The following is a 20,167-nucleotide window of genomic DNA, read 5'->3' as shown; positions in this document are numbered from 1 at the left end:
GGTACATGTAATATCAGATATGTCTATTCGGCTTGTGAATATGTTATACGGATATGGGTATAATAACAGGAACAATATAAGTTTAAAACCTAATAAAAATGGAAACATATAGAGTTATACTTGGTTTATTAGGCTTGATATCATTTTAACAGTCAGTATGTTGATTTCTATATGTTTTGGGAGGCTGCGGTATATTCGTGTTGTGTTTCCTTGTAATAGTGTGTTTTGGGAGACTGTGTTATATTCGTGTTGTGTCTTGTGGTAGTGTGTTTTGGGAGACTGTGTTATATTCGTGTTGTGTCTTGTGGTAGTGTGTTTTGAGAGGCTGTGGTATATTTGTGTTGAGTCTTCTTGTGATCGTGTGTTTTGGGAGGCTGCTGTATAATCGTCTTTTGTCTCCTTGTGATAGTGTATTTTAGGAAGCTGCGGTGAAATCGTCTTGTGTCTTCTTGTAATCATGAAACACTGAAGTATACCGCCGAAGATGAAAGCAACACACTTCACCTGTTGTATTATACTGACGACAGGAAAACCAGTCGCCCCACTTCATTTATATTACGCGAAGCGTAAGACACTCACCAAAACTTAAACTTTGATAGAGTAAAAGAAAATGGAAAACTCTATTTTCTATTTAGTACAAGACTCATTTATGTTGGTATGAGACGAATAGGGATATCTCATCCAAAAGGTCTATACATAAGGTAATTATTCGAGACTTTACCAAAGGTTGCCAACTATAGCGACTCCAGGAGACTTGTGAACATTCTACGCCGCTCTACTCCCATCATATCCCCTGGGCATCTAGTTACCATTGATACAATTGATTAAAACTAGCCGTCCACGTATCGTTCTGGTGTTTCTATAAAAGTGAAGTTCATAATTACGCAGTGCATTTACGATTTGATTGATAATGTATTGTATTGGGTGGATCATTTACTTAATTTTTCCTTTTTAATATGCATGTTGTAACGAACAATTGTATTGATGAACTGGCAACTTTCATAACTTAACAGAAAAAAAAACCTTTATCACAAGGTCAGGATGATCTTAGAAAAGAATTGTATCTGCTGCCCCTATTGCATGATCGTAAAAGGCGACTAAATTTAGGGCTCTTATCTTTTCTCTTCTTCCTAACTGACTTTATCTTTCCTAATGCCTCCCTTGGTACCGCCTCACTTTTGGCCTTGAGTTGAGCGTTCGCCCCTGTGAGGAAGGCTCTGGGTTCTGTCCCCTGGCCGAGACACACCAAAGTCTATAAAAGTGGTTGTTTCTGCTCCTGCTTAGCGTTCAGCATACAGGGAGTGGGACGACTGGTTCGCCCGTTGTCAGTATAATGTGACCGGGTGGGGTGTGTTGCTTGGTGTCTTCGGCGGCATGCTTCAGTGATATAGCACTATAAAAAGGGCAACAGTTCCACTATACAAGAAGACACAAAACTAACATACCGCAGTCTCCCAAAACACGCACCTCGCACAACATACACGCAACACACCGCATACATGGGAGGCCGTCCTTAAATGACCATAGCTGTTAATAGGACGTTAATAAATCAAACAAACAAACAAATTTTAGATAATTTCAGGGAGGACATAGATCAGTAGACCATGAAAAGGTAAATTAGCGTGAATGACAGACACTAATTACGTCATCCGACAACTGGACTAAGTGTTCAGTCAACACTGTCTGAAAGTTTTCTTGTCGTGAAAGAGACAAATATCAAAGTGAATGTGTAAATGTTAATTGTGAGTGAAGGCGGAAAGCGGAGAGGAACTGGTCGGTTTGACTACACTTAGTAAAAGAGTTTCTCACCGTCTGGAAAGTCATTTCGAAAAGAGCCTATAACTAATCAATGAATAGAATCAGCTTTCTCGGTATACATCATTAAGTAAGTATGGCATACCCAAAACAAGTTTCAATTGTAATGGGTGACCATTTTGATAATCCTAAAACACAATCGTGGCATTGCAATTGGTATCCCATTAAATTCCCTACATACCGAGTGTCGTCGCATGCCATTAATAAATATCTAAGGTGTGGCTAAGAGGAATATCCGGGACAAAACCAGTAGTTTCCCACTGTGTTCGGGAACATGTTATAGAAGTATATTTGTCTGCAATAGTCTTTATCAAAGATTCCATTCGCAATCACACCGCTGCTTCAACCTTCCAGGGCCTGTTTGTGATGCTAACGATCAAAGATACATGTATAATGATGTTTGTACGGATATAAAACAGACAGTGAGGAATTACCAAGAGTAAATGGTATGGGAAGGTTTGAAAAACCAACTCTTCGAGATTTATCTTTTCTTTAGATGATCGAATTTTTTATAGAAAAAATACAGCAATATCTACGATGTTTCAATTAAATCTACTAATCTGTAAAATAAAACTGAATATTATTTCTGTCTAGTTCTACCAGATGTAACCCTGCTATCAGACGATAGTTGTCTCAATAATAGACGGAACCGGGTAACGTGTTATGAAAGCTACCTCGTAATTGTACAAACTAAATGCATGTGGTTATTGTTTACTGAGCATAATGCTTTTGCACAATTATTGAAATAATATTGTGGTTCCAAAATCAAATTTTAGTCATCTTGTGCTATTTGTTTGATCCTCAATATGTAAATCCAGATTTGCGTGACAGTAATTGGCATTTGCAAAACTCGTAAAATCATTTAAAAGTTGATCATGATGTTTCGAGTTTAATCCTAGCGTTATTGTATTAATTTGCTGAAGCATTTTCCTTTATAATGAGAAACACTTAACAATTTTTCAATTCCCATTAGCAAATGCATAGCTTCTATAACACGTTCGCGTTTACAAATGTTCGGCCGTAAATATTTTAAAAGGGTACATAAAAAAATGCGATTCCAATTACACATTACCACGTGCACGCTTGATGAACAATTCGATTAACCCGGGCACGTGTCCGTATTTTTAGCTTTTAAACTGACATAAATGGTTTACTTCAATAGCGAGTTTGGCCAAAATGTTTGATTGGTTCAATTGTTAAAATAAGTCTTTTGTTTCCCATAATGGTTACAGTAGTTACGTCTAATCGTGCTTAGCGACCGACTTAATCATTGATGCGCAAAATGTTCTGTATGAGGTGTTCTGATTTTGACTTCATCCAAGTGCCCCCCAAAAAGTAGGTCATAACGCTTGACTACCAAAGGCATGCTCAATCGGGAACTTTCGACACTTTCCGTAAACAAGAAAACGCGTATAATTAGTAAAAGTAATATTCGCTTGAACACCTTTCACGGGAACTTGTGAGTCACCGTACTATTTTGTGTTCAATCTTGAATGACACTTAATATATGATCTTCCAAAATTACGGCGTTGGCCTGTTTCGAAACCAATTAGTGTCCGTGATCTCTGTCTATGAATCGGTAAGATGGCAGCACGTGGGGATTAGCTCTGCAATATTGCTGTAGTCACGGACACCAAGCTTTGTTTAAAGGTCAAAGGATTTTTATTCTTAATTAACTCTTTCCTTTTCAGGTTCCGTGCTCCATTCAATTTTAATTGAAATACCTTTAATAATAGATCATTCTGGAAATTGAAAATAAGGTTTATTGAATAGTATTACGTTTTGGACAGTTAGTGTCAATCAAGTGCAATACAATTTTAAGACGTTTCCCGATAAAAAAACCCTGCCAATTTGCACTCGAAACCTGGTAAATGACTCTCCTTCAAACGGATTTGAACAAGAGATTGACATTCAAAGAAAGACTTCAGTTACCTCGCTTTTCCCTTTTCTCCAGATCAGCTAATTTAGATCTTAAATTAAGAATCTAACTTTAAACAGAATTATACTTTTGTATACATGAACTGTTCGGTAGCTGAAAATAATGATTTTACATTGCATTTTTTAATTTACTTCTACACCGGTCGCTTTCGCATTGCAAACATAACAAAAATCTACTTGTAAGCAGTATGCAATTGCTAGCTCCATATTGTGAAGGCGAAATGTGTATGATATAACAGAACCAGAACATACAATGAGCTTCAGGAGCAAACACTTACGAATATTTTTATCATTGATCGATAACAGCACCTTTTTTCTCAGTATATACATTTTAGAAGGAAATAAAGCGGAAGCTTTTTGCCAGTCTTGGCAAGCAAATATTAAAACTTCGAGACGAGTTCAGATATGAAATGAGCACAAATTTAAGATCCTTTGATCACATAACTACAAAAACCTAAATTTCATAGAAACCCACGTCGAAATATATTGCGAAAATCCAGCAAAGGCCGCCATTTTGTCCCGCCGTCCTCGAAATCCTGACATCACGTCATTTTTACTGATCCACTTCATTGATTCTGTCCTGACTTTACAATGATAAAAAAGAATTTTGTTCGCCGGAAATAAATGTCTGCTACTGGGCTAATTACTCATAACATCGATACCTGTTTGAGCAGCTTCCCCCAATTAAGGATAAAAAACAAACAAACAATTTTTGTTTGTAGTAATAACTTGTTTTTTTCTCATTGTTTATTTTTCATTTTTTATATATATGTATTACAATCCGTTATAAAATTGTAGCAAACTGTCATTTTGTTTATGATGGTAAATGTTATCGATGCCAATCATTATAACTAATCAATTATGAACGACTTAAATGGCGAATTAATAGGTTGGGCAGTGGGTGTTTTTATTTTTAGAAAACCCATAAAGAATATGGTATCAGTTACACGGCCTACAAACGATCTTGCTGATAATGTTTGGACATATTGAACATGTCGTTATCTTGAGTGCTTGCTATATTTATGTTATTCCGGTAGCCATGTAATGTACCAGCCACCAATCTGCGGGTGGTCATGTATTTTTAAAAACAAGAAACAGAATTTCTTTTTTGTTATGCCAATACCTACTATGCCCGCTGCCATCGATGCTCGTAAAAGCCTGATCAATTCGAGATTTATCATTTTTATTTTATTTTTTATTTTAAGAGAATCAATAGTTCATCTGTTTACAATAAATATAAATTCACGCTACCTTATAGTATCAAGGAAGCGGACAACAAATGGGCCGTTTCTAGTAATAGAAATAGCAATTCTAAAACCATTTCACGAAGAGAAATGGATAATATTTTAAATGAAACATAAAAGAAGCAAATATTGACGTGGAGATTCTTCAAACTTTAGTTTGATATAGTAACGGGAGAAATATGTGCTCTCTTCATATTTTTTTAAAATATTGTTTCGTGGCTGTAAATGTTTGGCTTTCAAAGCTTGCAAGAATTTCTTTATTTCGGTTCATGTCGAATATATAATCTTTAATGACTGTTGATAAATGCAAATGTGAGTTTTTTTTATTATTCTCGTCTTTTTAACTGACTTTTTGTCCCTAACGTATCCTTAGACACCGGCTCATTTTTGGTCAGCATAAAGGGTGAGGAACGACTGGTTTATCCGTGATCAGTATGATGTGCATGCTTGTGTAATATAGGACTATAAAAAGTTCAAAGCAACGGAACACAACAAGATTATACCGCAACCTCCCATTATATAGACATTCATATTGTACATTGCATACATGGAAGGCCGTCCTTAAATGGCTCTTACTGTTGATAGGACGTTAATGAACCAATATAATCCCAACGACAAAATGTGCTTCAAATATCTAGCGGAGACCGCATTGTTATCACATCGTCATTGAATTTTAATGTTAATCCATTGTTTAACGAAATCATGACGTCACAATGAATTCTCAGCTAATGAAAATGCGTTCTAGGTTATATTACACTAGTGATATACAACATTACAAAAGTAGATTAACTTGGTATCAGGCGGAATATGTGATCATATGACACACATGTTTAAGATCGTATATGTTATATTTCTACACTTCTATTTCTATATTTGCTACACGGTCAATAGTGATTTATCTCATAGAATTATATCATTGCAATAATCTGGCAAGGACCAAGTGACATGAAATACCCTAATTATGTATAATATGCACGAATTATTTTCGTGATCCTTTCCATTTATTCCAAATAATCTACATTTATTAAACGATTTCGCGTAAGCAGAGATCCTTCTTAATGATAATGAAAATACAGACATCTTGGCATCATATCCACAAATTGTATTCTCATAAAGCTTAATACCAGAATTAAAATGTCCGAATCGGTAACCCTTCGATATTTGTAAAGATAACCATCCCCTTCGAATAGACATAATTACCAGGATTTCTATTTGACATAATCTCCTCGTTTCATCCGTGTCAAGTGCTCCTTTGTCTGGATTATGTCTTGACGACGATGACCAAAAGATTTCTATAAAAGGGTAATTACTAGTCAGATAGTCGGAGGACAAGGAAGTGCCGAGGACCGGGTGTAAGTTATGACCGTAATCACAGAGAAACATCTAACAATGGAAACAGTTTATACGAAGGCGTATAAAGCGATCAGTTTATACGAAGGCGTATAAAGCGATTCATTTGATCTTTATGTGGTCTTTTGGTTAGAATGGTTTCTATGATGACAAAACAGTTTCATTTGCCCAACATTTCCATGAATAGGAAAAATAATGTACGTAATTAATGCAGCGGCATCTTCCTTTGAAATTGCATTTTGTTCTTTATGATAGATATTTATTTGTTTAATAAGATAAATGAATATTACACCTGCAAAAGTTCAAGCATATTAGCAAATGCACATAGATTGCTTGATAATTTGTTGACGAGGGTTTCCCGAAACGGTGATTAAAGGAACGTCTTTGGAGTATGAGAGTTTTTGGATTATATAGAATAGATGAAATGCATACTTATATATGATCATGGATATGTATAAAAGAGAAAAAAAAACGATGTTTATATCATGCTCAACTTAACCCACGCCAGGATTTGATAATCTGTTGTCGATGATGGTGGTAGTACTTCACCAACGAAATGTTGTGGTATGGAATCAGACCGAAGCCAAAACATAAATGTTTTCCACTAAAAGCAATTTATTGATGAATAACCATCTCCTCTTCGACAAATTTAAACATTTTATGTTGATTAAAATGTCTCTTTTAACAGCGACGACAAGAAAATACGACAACACGTAACAGGCTTCACTCTTAAAATTAGCTTGAACATACTAAATTTGAAATGTTTAAATTAATCCCCATGGAAATTTAGAAATTTGTTGGAATTTGGTAAGTAATAAAATTAGGATTCTATATGTAAAGTTGTTTGGTTCTAAATTTAATGTGTGTTTGTTGGCAGTGAAGTTGTATATTCGATCGTTGTGATTATACAAAAGTTCATTTCAACGGGTGCGTGAATGCTACGTGGAAATTTAAAGGGGTTGATAAACAAGTTAAATTAAAAAAAAAAAAAAAAAAAAAAAAAACGAAGTAAGGGAAATAACATTCAAAATGTTCGCTCGTTGGCCAGTAAAAACACATCATAATGAACCTGATGAATATTGAATATCGAAAATCATATGTTGAACCAACTTCACATCCATGTAGACTGATGAAAATAAAAGATAAAAATGAACAAAAAGTCATTATGGCTAGATGATTAGATAAAATTGTTAGTTCTTGGTATTTTACTTATGTGCCAAGGGAAACGGAAGGATTATATTATTCCGTGGATAGTGAGCCTGGCAAAAGTAATGTATTTCAGGGCTGCGTGCTTTAGACCATTACTGATATATTAGTGTTCTATTTCCCTTTGTCCTATGAACTATATATGTAACCAGGTTGCGCTTAAATAAAATTGCACTGACAAGGCAGCATCACCTTCCATCCTGCCAAGTTCTGGCGGTCAAACCGATCGAAAAGCTCAATACAATTCCTATTTTTCAAGCGTTTTAAACCAAAATGGGACAGTAAGGATTTGTAAAGGAAAGACGTTATCTGAATGAAGAGAGAAGATAAAGTTGAAATGAAATCCCTACATTACACTTAAAGAATTAATACAACCAGCTCCTAACCGTGGTCCAAGTGTTAAAGAAAATCTGAGCAGCCGTTCTCGATTTTAAAATGAATTAACATTGTACAGAAATTTTTACTTACAGTATTAATGTGTTTGAAAGTCAACTTTCAAAAATTCACTTCAAAGTATTGCACCTGATATCAAGGTAATGAAATCAATTTTCTCTACATTTTATCAAAATTCTTTTGTTTTTTTTGTTCTGATGGCACCGTTATTCCAATAAAAATCGCTGTGCCCTTGACACATATACATCAACCATTACATTGCCTTGAACGACGGCAGTGTCAAAGTATAATTTTTATGCTTATACAAAACTACCAGACTATTTCAAATGTTTTGTTTATTCTTTATTTTCCTTTTTAATCTTGAAAGGCATATAACGTCAAAAATACAATATATATATTTAACATTTACTGAAATGGTATCTAATCCACAAAGCTACCATTTAAGCCTTAATGTGATTGGGAGTCCTAGAGGAATAATAACCGCCTGTCTGACGCAGATAGCAAGCCTTGAATGTTGTATATTTATGGCCCTCCTGTGGGTATGAAGTATCAATCCACACGAATGTCCGTCTGACCTTCGGCTCAAGTATTCACAAAAAATCTAATCCGGCCAAAGTCGAGTAATATAAATCAACGATTAGAATGTAATTGTTGTCAGAATACAACTATCGGATCAATATAAGTTAGAATTATAGTTGGCCTAAAACGTCCCCTTGTCCCATCCCGTATTGTATTATCTATGTCAAATTGTTAATCAGTTTCAGGAATATATTCGGGCAAGTATAAGCAAATCAACAAGGCCATCTCCGATATATATGGTCAAGGATTATAAGTCCAGATATAATAAAAGAACGGACTCATTGTAATGAGTTTTGCTGTGTTTTGCATTGTAATTCACTGTAGACAATAACAAACAAACTATTAATAATCTAGCAGCTTATTTTGGTTTTTATCAAATCCAACAAAAACAAAAAAACTTGATGCTGTGCATGGAGTGTACATAAATCTTCATGAAGTCTGTGATGAGAGCTGTGCATGCGAGTGCATGTCAATTGCTTATCAATGCAGGTGTCTTATTTAGTTAGCAAAAGTCTAGGGTTGCTTTTATTGTATTTATGGAAGTATTTCTGATCCATGATAAACACGAAACTATCACACTATTACGTTTGTCAAAACTACAATATCCTGTCATCAAAAAGACAAATAGCTGAATACTAGTTGATATTCTCGGCTTGAAATAAGGCTTGAGAGAAATATCTTAACCTAATAACTGACTGACATCAAAACTGTGTATATAACTTTCTCTCATACCTACGGGTGTAATATTGGCTGATCTAGGGCAATACACTCATTTCACCTGAGGCTGTATTGCTTGTCCATCATGCAATACAGACTCGTGACATCACAGCATTAACAAACTTATAACTTTCTCGGTATTTTTTATTTTCTATTTTAAGAAACTAGCCTACTTTTAACTTTATTTTTAAAAAATGCAAACATTGTTATTTGCGTTGAAAAAACCGCGATTTTCATGTTTGGAGAATTGATTTGCATTCGCGGTTATTTTTTTTTTTTGTCGAAATCATTTGGAAATGGTAGGATTTATATCACAGTTGTATAATAGCAATATAACGTCGAGGTATAAGAGAATAACACGCTTTTGTACAAAATATTTGTATGAAATAATCGTCTGGTATAATATAAGAGCCGGATGAAGGTGCCAGTGTACAATTGCATTCAAGACACAAAACAATTATTCAAATAATTGAAACGTTTCAATATTAACGCTAAAGCAATATGAATTGCACTGCATGTAAATTTATTCTTCGTCAAACGGCTTGAAAAAGTATAACATGTATCAATGTCCATTTATTCTCACTATTTCATTTCTTGTGTAGTCATAACCTTTGAAGGAAGGCAAGATAAATGTAGTGATATAATGCATTCAAGTCCATGAAACGAAGTTGGGGACTTTTCGGTTTTACCCCAAAACAGTTTCTACTTGTTCTTGTTCTTTCTTTCATTCTTTCTTTTCTTCTTCTTTTTTCTAATAATGATAATAATGTCAGACACAATTTTCAAAACTATTGCTCGGTAAGTTATGAAAACTGTTTTGAAGGCAGTATATATTTGAATCATGTTAGACCTTTCCACATTCCAATTTTAATGGAAGTATGATTCAGTGATATTGCACTATAAACACAGAATGCGTTGTATAACTTAAATAATCTTGAAAAGAAACAAAGATTTTATTAATATCAAAACAGAATGGCTTATCTTGGAATTACTTCAGTTGATTTTTGTAAAACAACACAAAAAAGTAGCATGTTAGCCGGAAAGGGATGTATTTCGTAGTCTTTAGAAATGATAAAAAAAACAATGTTTAAAATTAAAAAAAAACAACTATGAACTTACTTAAGCAAAAATGAACTCGATAAACCTGAATATAATGTGGCGATTTAAGGAAGAACAATTGGAGTGCAAAATGATTGAAATGTGTCTCTTATCCAATCGACGAAAGACACATGTTCAAAATGGCCGCCAGATGGGTCATTTCCTAAATTCCCTGTATAAAAATCTTCAAAGAAAAGAAGACGAATTTGTTGACATTATTACTTCAAATAAAATGTATGTTATTTGAAAATCTCTTTGATATTCTTTGATCTAGGTTGAAACGAGATTTTAACGAGACTGAAACCTCAAAGATGCGTAGTCTTAAGATGGTGACTTTTCACTTGGTTCTTTGGCTTTTGTCAATCTCTTAACCTGACAGCTCCATAATCGACTCTAGCTGTTTAATCACTTTCAAAAGACACACATATCATGTTAGTTTGACAGCTGGAGACACTAGTTCCGGGGAATTACAATGTATCTCTTATTTATGCCCTAATTATTGTACGTCTATCCGATTAATTTGGAAACTATATTAAACAGCATCAGACATTATGTAATTACACTACTTTTCACCATTTAGAATCTAGGTCGGCCATGAAATATGCGACGTGGTGGTTTAATGATTTCGGTGCCATTGCTACTTTCTCATTATCTCTGAGTGTAACTTAATCTTAATTTAGTTGATATATCTACCTATAAAATATAACACATTTGTTAATGGGGCAAAACGAAGTTATATACGACATTATGGATACATGGTTGAAAACATTACTGTAATTTGGCAGTATGTTGATTCGTAACATACTTTAAACGCATGTGGTGTTTGTTTTCAAATATGTGCTAACAAAGGCCTTAAGCCTAAAAGCTTTTCGTTTCAAAACGAATTTAAGATCAAAATTTCTTATTGCTCTCTCTCTCTCTCTTCATTTGGGTAATCTTAATCTAAGTTGTATAATCTTTTTGGTTGGTTTTAGTTTTAACAGTGTGATTTAAAGACGTGTTAGGTTTGATGGCGAAGTACCCGGAGAAAACGCATCGGCCAGCGATCAGTACATGAAAACTGTCCCACATTGGAATCGAACTCGCGACCGAGAGGTGGAGGGCTTTTGGTAATATGGTTTTAACCAGTCGGCAATCGTGGCTCCTCTCACAATACCCTGTTTGGAAGACTTATATTCGCCAATCACTTATTGGATCCTTTGAAAACGTTATATAACATTACACGGTGTGATATACCAGGTATATCAGCATGAATTCGCGGTTAGGTATTGAGTTTCACGAATTTTTGGGTAATTTACGAAAAAGAACCATATGCGCATATTAGCAGCTATAAAATTAATTATTAGCATATTCACATAATCAACATTATCAAATCCAAGCGATACTATAAAAAACGAGAATTCTTTACAAGCTGAATGTTTACCACGGTTTGGTCGTTCTAAAAGCTGACGCCATTTAACGGGAAACATTTAAAAATTTTATTATTATTAATATTACAGCAACTAATTAAGTCTTAATCATAAATTCACGAAATATGACGTTTAAGTTCTAATGTGTCTAAATGGCAGTTGTAATCGGTTTCAAATCTCATTAGCACCTCGGTATAAGCAATCAAACTAAAACAAAGTGTAAGTCATTTATTTCCAAAGCACGCTCTCATTCGTGAAACAAACCTCATTAAAAAGTAATTTACAAATATATTTGTCGTTATGATCAAGCGTATTTTAGTCTAACTTAGGTGGGTTATGGTGCCTTCACTGTATAAAATTCAACATTTGTTATTTAATTTAACCTTAATTCAAATGTCAAAATTGTTTGTAATTTCATCCCACCGCAGCCACCAAAAACAGATTAATGATATTATCAGATATAATTCGCATTAAATGATTATTTTTGTATTGTATGACTTTTTGTATGAATGCAGACAAGGATACATCAGGAAAGTCTTTTCATATATCTGTTCTTTTCTTCCTTTTGTTCCTCATAATGGTTCCTTGAAGTCAATCAACATCTATTAAGGAGTATGGTTCTGTCATTAGAGCGATACTCTTTGTTATTTTAGACTTCGATTGAGAAAACGTAAGTAACTTGTAATTAGTTATCACGATGTATCAATAGGCATACACTGTTTAGGCCGAAGTGTCTTGACCCAACAACAGGGGCTGTGGAATATAACACAAACGTATTGTTGGTGATTACATATTTCCCTTGCTAACACTTTTTCGCTCTCGAACAACATGCGCAAACGCATGAGGGTGTTCAGATGCCATATTATAACGTATTGTTTAGCTATGATATTGACCGCGTTCCTGGCCTTACAGGCGTATTATACTCTATGTAAGCAAAGAGTGTTAGGGCTAACAAGGAGAAATCTATGGTCTTACAAAATAATGGTGGATTGGCATAAGCACGAAGCCATAATGTACTGCGGTATTTTAACTAGGTCTTGGACATGCCCTAGTTAGTTGACCTTAGGTATGCTAAAGACGAAAAGGGTGATAATATGTGATTTTGTTATATTTTTTTTGTTTTTATGTTTTAGAATTGTTGGATAGTTAAAGGTTGCTTAATGGTTTAGCTGTTTGAAGTTTTAACTTATAATCATGTTTTTAAATCTCTTCCTTGCTCATCACGGGATTAGAACCGGCTACTGCGGATAATGTTGTATAGTGATGTAGTCGGTAGTTTAAATCTTTGATTTTCTAAACGTCCAATAAATATAACGACAATTGCATTGCAAATATGTTTAATGCTTTCGGGCTTAAAACAAGGGATGAATGTATAAAAAAGAAAATGAGGAGATAAATCAATCATTGTCAGAAGCAAAAAACAAGCAATGTTGTTTGCAGCCATAATATGCTACATGATTGGATGTGGTTTTTTTTGTACGTTTATGAAAAAAAGACTAGGACGACGGTATCCATAAAGAATATTCAAGGTTGTGTGTTAGAACGCATTCGTTTACACATTGAGTCGTGGATACTTGGAATAGTCGCCCATCAAATAGTGTGTACTCTAGGACAGTGAAACAATTTGAATATGAACTTGATTCACATTGGAAAATTCAGTCACAGAAGTGTTCTCTACTGTAAAGATAGTTTTGTAATATTCTAAAAGCTGACTATTGTAGAATTATATATCCTGTACATGCTTCATGGATTTTATAAAAATACATTTATGTATCGTGACGTCACACTCAGCCTTTCCTCGGTATATTGATTTAGTCAAAAATACCCTGACAGATAAATGGGTTTTGATTGTATTATTTAAACGTCTTATTAACAGATTGCCAGATCTGATGGTGGAAGAAAACCGGAGTACCCGGAAAAAAACCCACCGGCCAGCGGTCATTCAAATTATATAGCCGTGATATCAAATGGATACTTCTGAGTTATTTTGAGTAGAATAAGTGTCATATTATAGAGTAATCAGCTTGAGGGAAAAGATGTGACGTCATTGCTGTATGAGCAAACCTCACGTCACTTGTCTTTAAAGTATATGATGTTATGTATACATTGAAATTTCGAAAACGTCTTTCTTGGTTTCTTTCAATTGCATTATTCACTGTTCTTGCTTACACCTTATCACATGGAATCAAAAGTATTCTTTATAACAGAAAACCTTTTTGTTACAACAATAAAATAAAATCGGTCGTATTCAACAGACTAACCGATGAGTAAAATGATTAATTTAAAAGAATAATTGTTCAATATCTTAAAGTCCCAGTACCTTTCCGAAAAAAAATCTTTGAATTTCTTTAAAGTAAATATGATAACATATCATTAAGAAAATACAATTGTATATATCGATGGCCTAAGTAGTATTAAGAAAATACAATTGTATATATCGATGGCCTATAATTATAACGACGGTGGTAAAAATAATATGACCTGCGTTATGAAAATATGCATTATACTTGTTTTTGGTTAAATTGTTCAGAAGGTGGTGAGAAATATCATATTAAGTTTAAACTAGTAATGTTTGCGACTCTACAAAATCTCGATTCACATTCCTATTTCAAAACATCAAAAGCCGTTTCCGAAAGTAGTTGCTCTTTAATGTTATATACGCCTTTAAGTGAATATGCAGCGGACCATTGGCGTAATCTCCTAAGGCATTGTTCATCAACATTCTGTAAGAGAGATTGATGTGTTTACAATTCAATTTGGCATTATATGCTAGTGCATGTACAAAGACCTTCTGGGACTTGTCAATGCAACGAACAAACCTATTTTCCTGGAAGGATATATGACCCCAGAAATGTGCTCCTACAGAGAAAAAAGATACATATTGCAAAGTCATCAGTGAATCATTTCCATCAATAATGCATTGCCAACCAATAAAAAACGCAGGAAACTAACACATAAAATGTGCAAATTTGTGCAACAACATTAACCCATGACATATCCGAATTTTACGAAGCATATAGATATTAATCATATTGAAATCTGAATAACATTTTGAAATGTCAGTAGCTGGCTGGTGAAGAAAGCGTAACCTTTTTCTCAATCGTTTTTGCTTATTTCATTTTTTTCTCGATATGATGGAATTTTTTATTCTTTGTTATGTTAATGCTTCATGTCATGTTGATTGAATTCGCTTAAACGTTTGTAATTTGTAATCAATTTATTTACTTACTATTTATGTATTAATTTTAGTTACTACTCCATTTATCTATTTACTGGGACGCGATGACCGAGTGGTTAAGATGTCTCGTTATATAATCTTAAGCCCTCCACATCTGGGTCGTGACTGCGAATCCCAAATGGGTCAGTTGGCAGGTACTGACAGCTGGTCGATGTTTTTTCTCCGGGTACTCCGACTTTCTTCAACCAACAAACCTAGCAAGTCCTGGCATGACCATGGCTGTTAATAGGACGTTAAACTAATAAAAAACCTATATCATTTGTCCAAAAACAATGACTGCAAGACATAAACTGGACCAGGACGAATCATTACTCATTACTGATTACGCACAAAAGACTATCAATCAAAAGAATTAACGACCTAAAATATATAGACAAAGTCCGCAAAGGTGGGACGTAAACGAATCCCATGGGATTCCTTTCAAGACTAGGTTGACACGCGACATCCATCTTGTGACTCTAGATAAAGTTCTTGTTTTATTCTACCGTGTCGTCGTGCGTATGGCTAACATGATAGTGATAATTAATACTGATGATGATGATGATGATGATGATGATGACGATGACGATGACGATGATGGTGAAGATGATAAGGATGATGATGATGATGATGATGATGATGATGATGATGATGATCGTTTATATCATAAAGTATCAAATAACGTTCGCTGTCTTAATGAATACATGTATATATATACACATAAACTTCCCAAACCCAATATTGAAGATCGGTACAGGAATTTCAAACGAAACGAATCAACATTAAAACAGGTAATATAAAACGAAAAAGGTTGTGTCTCATCGAATATAATCTGCCTACAAAATAAGGCAACAGCAGAAAATGCCAATTTAAAAAACAACTTCAATTATTAAAATAATTTGTCCTGTTTTCGATTACCCATTAGAAATTTATTTGTGTGTTGTTTTAGTATATCTAATTGTTTTCGATGTTAGCTTATTGAATAACGTATTGGAAGAAAATTGAAAATGAAAATAATTGGTGTAACAACGAAAGCCTTAAACTATCATTTTATCAAACAAAGGCGAATATATTTGGTATTTGGTTACCACATAATGTATACCATATCATCATTGACATAGTATCAACCAGACACTGGGTTACTGAAATTAACATTCATTTGAAATTAAATCCAAGAAGAATTGAATTTAAATATTGATGCACAATATGGCAGTCAGAGGAATATCAGTTCCGGGATGGTGCATTTTTTATTCTAAGATTAATGGATTGTCACGAATACAAGCCATGCATAATTGAAATGGTGTGAAAAAATCGTAAATAATTCAGACAGAATTTGCACAGGAATCCATTACTATTGATCATTAGGAAATATTCGCAATGGAATTATTTTGTGTTTGTTTGTTATTTGTTCTGATGTGAATGTTTGAAGCATCAATTTGAAATCTTTTTTTAAATTGAGTAATTGAAATGATACATTGACTAGGAGGAACATAATAACACAATGTTGTAATAGGAAATCTAGAAATTTGAGCTGGATATCAGATTATCTTCAAATTAAACTTTGCCATAAAACTGACAACAATGCCACCCAATGGCTAAATCATAGATACAGTTTGACATATCAGTAAAAACATAAATTTAATAATGTGTATACAAAATGATATGGATTCAGAAACCTATATCATACGTTTATCATTTATCATATTAATTCTTACAAAATATTGTCCTTTATGACGTTTGTGATGATCTATATAATGACCTCTGAAACCGCTGCAGGGTGTCGCTGCTCTATGTGCCAGTGCCCCCATCTTTGTTTTCTTGCTTGTTTACGCTAATTGTCAGTCTGACCACCGATGTCCATCATTATTGTCCACTTATGACCGTTTCCTGATGGAGCACGCGATTGGACAGCGTCCACAAAAACAGTCATTGGGGAGGAATTTTGGTCTACTAATTGGTTATGCAAGCGTGAAATGCCTATATAGTTATTTTCAACACGGAAACCTTTATGTGGTACCCAGCAAATATTCCTCCGCCTCCGTATCTTCCGGATGATTGGCTTGTTTTTGTATGAAATTAATGATGAAGTTTGAACCAGTCCTGCCCAAATAACTCTTGAGCATTATAAACATATCGTTCTCACTCTGCACGCGAGACATTGTCATCATTATACTGACTAGTGCACACGAACTAGCGTGCTACTGGTCCCAGATATCTATTTCCATAAACTAAAGTTTCATTTCGTCAAATGAGCAACCATCGTCAATCTTTCAGATTGAAAGCTGCGTTCTGAAAGGAGAAACTATACCCAAATTATTGTGTCAAATCAAGCCTGCTAACAAGCAATCTTTCAATTCTCATATGTGGCTAGGTACTGTCTTCCGGCATACTGTAATTTATATATACCAAAATAAGGTTACTGTCCTTTCAGTCTGTCACAATTACCTACATCGTATGTCACTGATCATTTTGACGTTGTACTTCAGACCAGCCCTGTATTGATGCCTTTTGGTGGACGATTGATCACGATATCAAACTATGTGATATGCTCGTGTAAATTTTCAAGTAGAGATGTTAAAGTAAGAAGAAAAGAAATCTGTTCTAAAACCTGATCATCCCAGTTGGTGCTAATTTCTATGAAAAAATTTCCGACTGTGTGTACTGCCAGGTTCTTTTCTCTCTGATATTCTTCATCTGGAACCTATATTTTTCATCTGGAACTTTTCCCTTTTTCTTGTTGCTTCTTTGTTTGGTACGTCGCTAGACATATAGTATCAGAATTCATAAAACATTTCCATACTAACTTTCGCCTTCCTACCCTTTCTCTTGCAACCGCCTCACATTTGATTTAGAGTTTAAGGATCGTCCCGTGAGGAGTGCTCTGGGTTCTGTTCCTTAGCTTGGTTACACCGTAATCGTTACAAGTCATAGGTATAGTTTCTGTTTCTGCTGATCAGAAGGGAGACGACTGTTTTACCCGTAATCAAAATAATGTGGCCGGTTGTGCTTGGTGTCTTAGGTGGAATGCTTCATTGAGATAACATTATGAAAAGGGAAAGGAAAACTATTACAAAGAGATACAAAGAGATACAACACGAAAATACTACAGCCTCCCAAAACATACAGACATTCAAATATGCAACATAAAAGGCGCGCCGTCCTTAAATGATTTTAACTTCTGATAGAGCGTTACTACCAAATCATCAAAACAAAATCTCGACCAATATACAATTGTATGTTGATTTCCTTTTTCGAGATAGAACAAATAGCAGCAAGTGGAACTGTTTGCTCAAATGATGGTTTTACGTAAGCATTACCCAAGGGTACCCAATCTTAACAAGCCACCATACATCATTGATTTTGGACTGATAGTAACAAATTCTATGATTTGTAATCGACTATTCTACAGACTTTTTAATGCCGTGCTATGAAATTGCGTTTGCACAAACATGCATGTGGAAAGATTTCAGAATTTATTTTCCATATATGTATTTTGCATTGATGACGTGCATTCCGCCGATACATCTACCTGGCTTAAAGCATCTGACATACGTTAATGTATATTCATGGAATAACCAATACTCAGCCAGTCATACTCTATTCCGATCTGTCATACAGAAACATGGTATATGGAATTGTTTATGATTTTGATGGATACGCCGCTTCCGTTATGACACATAAAGCGGACATCAATTAAACCATCTATAGCTCCTTCAGTTGTTTGACATACGGAACACTAATATTCTCGCCACTAGCCAATTGATACAATGCTGAAGTGTTCCCGTAAAGACAACTAGTTATCTCAGTGACATATGATATCGAGATTAATTAACGTTGCTGCAGGTTTTGATCGAGTGTGTGTTTAGATGGAGAATAGCGGATTACAGAGGTAATTCCCAATGCTCCAAAACGTTGTATGCCAAGGGCAATTTTCAAATTGGATATATGTTTGTAGATGGATATCAAGTGTCATCCTTAATATAACAAGATAATTAAATTTCCTGTGGTAAATGTGGTTTGGGATTAGCTGATGTATCTTAATTCTAAGGTTCGAGTAGCATTTTCAATATATGTCACTATTATGCTCGGTGTCATGTTGGTAAACGTTTACTGGACAATCAAAATTGTGTTGTCTAGGACACAAAAGAGAATACTGAAATATGGTTATATTCTTTTCTCAAATACCACAACCTGTGTAATTTACTTTAATTTTCACATTAAACAACTGTTGAAAATCAAATGACAACGGGACGATATGATACCAGAAAATATAAAATAAAGTCAAGGAAATTATTTTTTTTTAACAAATCTGGATTCAAATAGACACAACATTCATATGGTGTATCTTGGTCAATCTGGTTTTTCTTCAAGAAATACTTAATTACTTAATTAAATATGGATATTGATAATGGGTGCATTATGAGACAAAATGCACATTATTTTAAATAATTTATTTTTGAGTTTAATATAGTGTCTTTTAAAATATAAAATATCTATATTTTGTATCAATTTCAAGCATTGCTTGTGTAATATCTTTGCAAACAAATAACCGAAGATAATAAAGATCATTGTAACTCAATGTATCAATTACTAAAAAAATGAACAATGGAAAAACTCGGAATGAGACTACAGCCTTAGGTGTTGTTTTTTAGTCGCGATAACTGTTCCAACTCGGAACTTATCGGATGTATACATAACTAACATACATAACCACGGAGCGCGTCCGTTTTGAAACTACTTTCAAGAGCAACATGGTTGCCACCGCAAAAAAAATCTTATTTCATTGCTGCTTTGTGTTGTGTGTTTTGCGGAAGTAGACAATCTTCATTATGCGCACTAGAGCATTATGAGAGCGCATTATGAGATGATTGTCTGCAAAGCTCTTGCATCTAAATATACCATATATATCACATGAAGATAGTTTAATGCTTATATTTGCATTATAAACTCATTTTAGGGTCTCTGCATAAACATTAATTAAGTTAGACAGGAAAACCATTTATCACCGACGATTTAATCCACAAGGTAGAACAGCAGGTGTCTGTTATACCCTCATATAATTCCACTTTGTCTTGGTTAGTTTATATAATAGAAGTAAATGTAAATATAAAACTACATTTACATTCTGTAAATGTAAAACTACATTTATACATTCAACTTCTCAAAATATGGCTATAGTAGTTTAATATTCCAACAACTGT

General features: G+C 34.3%; 1 protein-coding gene across 1 annotated transcript in view; it reads left to right on the top strand.

Moving 5' to 3' along the window:
* LOC138324000 (neuropeptide SIFamide receptor-like) overlaps window positions 1–20,167 on the top strand; it is a 37,200-nt gene that overhangs the window by 7,918 nt on the left and 9,115 nt on the right. The window lies entirely within an intron of this gene.

This window comes from Argopecten irradians, chromosome 5 (assembly GCF_041381155.1).
Source record: "Argopecten irradians isolate NY chromosome 5, Ai_NY, whole genome shotgun sequence".
Lineage (NCBI taxonomy): Eukaryota > Metazoa > Mollusca > Bivalvia > Pectinida > Pectinidae > Argopecten > Argopecten irradians.
Note: the sequence above shows the minus strand (reverse complement) of the source record. Positions and strands in the feature narration are given on the sequence as shown.